The sequence below is a fragment of the Heptranchias perlo genome, chromosome 9 (assembly GCF_035084215.1).
Source record: "Heptranchias perlo isolate sHepPer1 chromosome 9, sHepPer1.hap1, whole genome shotgun sequence".
Taxonomy (NCBI): Eukaryota; Metazoa; Chordata; class Chondrichthyes; order Hexanchiformes; family Hexanchidae; genus Heptranchias; species Heptranchias perlo.
This window is the reverse complement of record NC_090333.1, coordinates 43,999,349-44,004,818: the sequence shown is the minus strand read 5'-3', so window position 1 is coordinate 44,004,818 and position 5,470 is coordinate 43,999,349. Positions and strand designations below refer to the sequence as shown.

At 43.3% G+C, this 5,470-nt stretch overlaps 1 long non-coding RNA gene across 1 annotated transcript; it reads left to right on the top strand.

Moving 5' to 3' along the window:
* Positions 1–434: 434 nt before the first annotated feature.
* LOC137325003 (uncharacterized) lies at positions 435–1,527 on the top strand. Its single transcript, XR_010963771.1, has 2 exons — positions 435–583; positions 1,400–1,527. It is a non-coding gene; the product is annotated as an uncharacterized lncRNA (long non-coding RNA).
* The last annotated feature ends 3,943 nt before the right edge of the window (positions 1,528–5,470 follow it).

The window sequence follows — 5,470 nt, the reverse complement described above, 5'->3', positions numbered from 1 at the left end:
ATTTGAGGTGTGAGTGATGCTTTCAATAACTGTGAATATCTGCCACGATGAGCGTAATTATATTACATTACCACTGGGGGTCAGTAGTCCTTCAAAAATAGACCATTTGTGTTGACAAACTGACTGTATGGTAGGTTGGGATATAATTAGGCTTTGACAGATGGTATACTTATTATACAACACTAAGTGACGCTGTAAGTTTCTGTAACTGCAACTGTCAAGCAATTGGCTTCTTTCCGTCAAAAATTAATTTATAAATCAGCTCATGTTACTTTGTGTTGAAAATATTCATAATTCACTTTAACATAGACACCAAATTTAATACAAATATTTTTAATGTGAGAATAGCTTTAGGGCTTTAAAGGAAGCATAGACTACAAATCAATGTGAAGATTTAAATTCGGAAGACATTTTTCAACTTCCTTGTAAGGACAGTGCAGCGTGTAATCAATAAGATTGTCAAAACCATTGAAAACAGTCTCAGCTTAAGGTCTGATCAATGTTCTACCAAAGTAACTGGATTAAAAGAGAATCTCTGCTGCATAATCCCTTTGCTTCATTGCTAAAATGTGACTGTGCCAAGGTAAGGGAGGTTCACATGTCTTGCACCCTGCCTATCCCAGAATAGCACCGAAGAAAGTAGAAACCTGAAAACGCTGGTCTCCAAAAGACTAAAAATATTGCACAAAAATCAGGATTCATTTTTCTTTTGTTTCGCTTGGAGGGAGAGAGAGAATATGAAAGTACTGTGTATAGAAGGTATTCTCCTCAAACTTTCTTTCTCCTTTAAGCACTTTACTGAGACCTCCGATCTTATTTCCTACCAGGAAATGCTGAACTATTCAGTCCCTGGCCCACCAGCCTAATTAGCAAAACAAGTTCTTTTTTCGGTAGTCACAGTTGTGGGAATGGGGAGCAATTGCACAAGAATACCGTAGGTTTCAGATTTCAACCTCCCAGGTTGCAACACGGTATTAAAAGGGCCATAAACCCTCTATGATGTGCACTCTGGGATCTGGCATCAGACATGGACGGCTGTGACAATTGGTAAACTGATGGCTGTTTATACACATAGATCATAAACATTCATATCACATTTCACAAACATTCGTGGGCTTCGGGTCAGTCCGTCATCTCTCACTGGTGTCACAGGTTCTGACAACTTGGGTCAATCCAAAACATCTGCATGGAATACTGGCTGTGAATCCTCATACAATACTCCTCCTGCCTCTGCAGCTCCCTTCCAGGCAGTGTTGTCACCTGAAACCCAATCCTTTGCAGGTAGACAAAAGTTCAAATGCAGAAAAGAACCCTCACTTACTGAACCAGAATTGTTGCAGTTAAGTGTTAGGCTATGGGAAGCATTGGTAACCCAAGCATGTTTCTGTTTGCCTTTCAGTGCTCCTGCAAACATCAGATTGGAGGGACATCGCTCCATTTTACAGCTACCTCCAGATGCCCCGCTGGCTGTGCCACCTAATAGTAAAAGAAAACAAAAAAGATCTGAATAAATTGAATTAAAAAGTTCATCTTCCAGACTTTAGTTACCAATTTTTTTCACAGCCCACAGAAACTATATTTTTGTATTTGACCGTGAATCTATTTTGAACTTTCTGGTAATATTTTGCAACTTTTAACTATTCCATTTATTGCCACAGAATTATAGTTGGTGATCTTAATGAGCAAACACATTCATATGATATTCCTCAGTCTGCTAGTTTATGGCAGGTGTTAACCAGTTTTTATCAAAAGGGGTTAATGGCTCCACTAAAGGAACCGAGGAATGTCAGACAGCCATATTAAACACTTATTCACTAATATCAACAGGAATTTCAGCCTAGATTTCCATAAAGAACATACTTGCACGTTTACATTGCTTTCTTGCTATCCCAGTGGCTCAATAGGTAAAGGCACAACCTGCTGTTGTCCCAAGCCATGCAGACCATAATCTATGATTCCTGGTCTGCGCTGAGTTAGCTGTTCTCAGCCAGGGCAACTACAATTGGGTTTCAGTGCCCATGGGTTAGTGAGAGGAAAAAATAAACAGGCAGCGTTTCTACTCCTGATCATCTTTCTTTCTGGAAAAAGTGCGCAGGGTAAATCCAGACTTAGTGTGATAGTGTAAAATAGGTGATAGCGAATTGGCAGCCCGTTTTATATCTCTCCCGATTTTGACCCATTGAGGTCAACGGAAATAAAAATCGTGAGAGATGTGAAACTGGCAGCCAACTCGTTATCACCTGTTTTACACTATTGCATAAAGATCTACCCTGCTTTGTGTCTGGTGAGGACAGAATCAAGCTTCGTTCTGGAGCTTCACAGTCTAGTAAAGAATGACCACTTGGGCAAAGGACTCGAGGATGGCCGCGAAAATGTAACCCAGTATGTGTCACTGCCTTCAGGAGAGAAGGATAGAAAATTGCAGGGAGATGGAGGGGAAGATGGAGTCGCACACCATTTTAGTTATCATTTTCACAACTTTTCTGAAAAAACATCTATTCTTCCCAGGTGCCTTTTCAAAATACTGGAGAGAACCTCTTTTGCCCAATGTGTAGTGTTCACATTTATTTCGGACACATTTACTGTTTCATGGCTTGTGTCTGTATGTTGACCGGTGATCCATAAGGAGCAGTTATTTCTCCAATTGGTGTGGACTTTTGTTACTGATCCTAGTAGATTGGTAAAGCATGACACTGGGAGGTAGTTTATTTTCACAGTATTGTTAAAGGCTTCATACTGGAGTGTCTGTCAACCATTGTTCTTGACAAATCAGACATCACTCAGTTAAACTACAAAAATGGGATAAATTAATGAAATAATGTAGATCATTTTCTCAGTATTCTTAAATGGTATAGCTAAAAAATAAAGAGACAGTTTTAATGTGCAAGATATTCTGGAACATTTAGCTATCATGGTAAAAGCTAAGGACAGCGATAGTAGGTGGGCGAGGCAGAATCCACAGGCAACACCAGACAATACCAGCCTCCAACCCCCAGACTGATTACTCAGTCTTCAATGGTTTGACCTTTTATGGCTTTGCTGTAATAAACCCAGCTCTTAAACTCAACTGATAGCAACATACTGTGAGAGCCTTGGAGGTATCTTTTCTTAAAATCCAGCGTCGTAGCCAGGGAGAGATTCTATAAACAAACCATTCATATCAAACAAGTGATTTTTTTTTGTAGTTGCTGTGGTAATGTATTTGACATCTTTGTGTCACATTGAAATGATCAATATTGTGTTTTCAACATTAATTTACAAGCATAAGCTCAAAGTATGCTCGCATACCAGTACTCTTACACAGCCTCTCACAATTTCTATCATTGCCTCGCTTCCTAAAATGAACAGGGGACAAAACCTCCCCCAGTGTGCTCCAGTGGGTAAGTCCCAGATATGATCCTGATTTGGGACTCAATATTCACCCCTTCCACCATTGCACTGTGGCTGCAGTAGATACGAACTACAGAATCCACTGTAACAACTCACCATGGATTCTTCAACCTCTACCACTGAGAAGCAATGTTATGGGAACACCATCACCTCCAAGTTCCCCTCCAAGTCACACACCGTCCTGACTTAGATGTTTAAGAGGGCAACTTGCAACTTCGCCAAAGCGGGCGTGAGTTCAGTGGTGCGTCCGACTGATAGATTCAGCAGGCTGCCCGAAACATTTTCACGTTCAGGCCTCATTAGAAAGCCATTAGCGAGCTGCCCAACACTCAATGTACACTATAAGGCAGCTTGCTGAACCGGGAAGCTGAAAATCTGACAGCTCCATGAGTAAACCGAACCAACGGGGTGATTTTAAACCCCAAGAACAGGTGGGTTGAGGGCGGGTGGGAGTTGAAAATAGTTGTTTTTTCGGGTCGCAACCGCAAAATTTTCGAACTTTGCATTCCCAGTGGGAAGCCTGTACTTTTCCGTGCCGACATTAAACCCGGAAATAAAGCCGGGTTGCGGTCGCGACCCAAAAAACAACTATTTTCAACTCTCACCCACCCCCAACCCACCCGTTCATGGGGTTTAAAATCACCCCCAATAGTCGGCAATAAATGGGGTGAGGTGTATGGGGCAAGTGGCCTACCCAGCGGTCAACAGTGGGCTGCAGTATTTTTATGGGGCCAGGAAGCCTCCTGGCTTCCTGGCCCGAAACAAAAATGTTCCAGGCCGTTTTTGGAGCGCTAGTTAGGTCAATCACTGCCTGGTACAAAATGGATGGAGTGTTCGTGACCCAAGTTCTGCCTGTTTGTATTTGAACATTGCAAACCAGGTCCTACAGGCAGCGGTGGGGCCCCGTTTTGCATTTCCAAGCAGCCTCTCGCCTGTTTCATGCTCTCTGGAAAGAAAAGGCTTGATGTTAAAATGTTCTTTTCTCAATATGTTCTCAGAGAAAATCTCTAGCAACATCCTGAGCTATCAATACTACCAAATCCTGATTCTGCTCATTACATGGTGGGTTCACTGTTTAGTCATTCCTGATGTGTGCACCATGCACTTTGTTCATGCAGCAAGACCTGGACAACATCCAGGCTTGGGCTGATAAGTGGCAGGTAACATTCGTGCCAGACAAGTGCCAGGCAATGACCATCTCCAACAAGAGAGGGTCTAACCACCTCCCCTTGACATTCAACGGCATTACCATTGCTGAATCCCCCACCATCAACATCCTGGGGGTCACCATTGATCAGAAACTTAACTGGACCAGCCATATAAATACTGTGGCTAAAAGAGCAGGTCAGAGGCTGGGTATTCTGCAGCAAGTGACTCCCCTCCTGACTCCACCATCTACAAGGCACAAGTCAGGAGTGTGATGGAATACTCTCCACTTGCCTGGATGAGTGCAGCTCCAACAACACTCAAGAAGCTCGACACCATTCAGGACAAAGCAGCCCGCTTGATTGGCACCCCATCCACCACCCTAAACATTCACTCCCTTCACCACCGGTGCACCGTGGCTGCAGTGTGTACCATCTACAGGATGCTCTGCAACAACTCGCCAAGGCTTCTTCGACAGCACCTCCCAAACCCACGACCTCTACCACCTAGAAGGACAAGGGCAGCAGGCAAATGGGAACAACACCACCTGCACGTTCCCCTCCAAGTCACACACCATCCCGACTTGGAAATATATCGCCGTTCCTTCATCGTCGCTGAGTCAAAATCCTGGAACTCCCTACCTATCAGCACTGTGGGAGAACCTTCACCACATGGACTGCAGCGGTTCAAGAAGGCGGCTCATCACCACCTTCTCAAGAGCAATTAGGGATGGGCAATAAATGCTGGCCTTGCCAGCGATGCCCACATCCCATGAACAAATATAAAAAACCTCTGGTTAGAAGCAGCCGTGTTTCCTTTGTAAAAGACCATTGCTCTGCTGGGTATAACTCAAAATCATGAAGTGCTAGCACAACATAAATAAGTTTATACAATATAAAGGGGAAGCATCTTCATGAAAAATTATTTGTCCAAC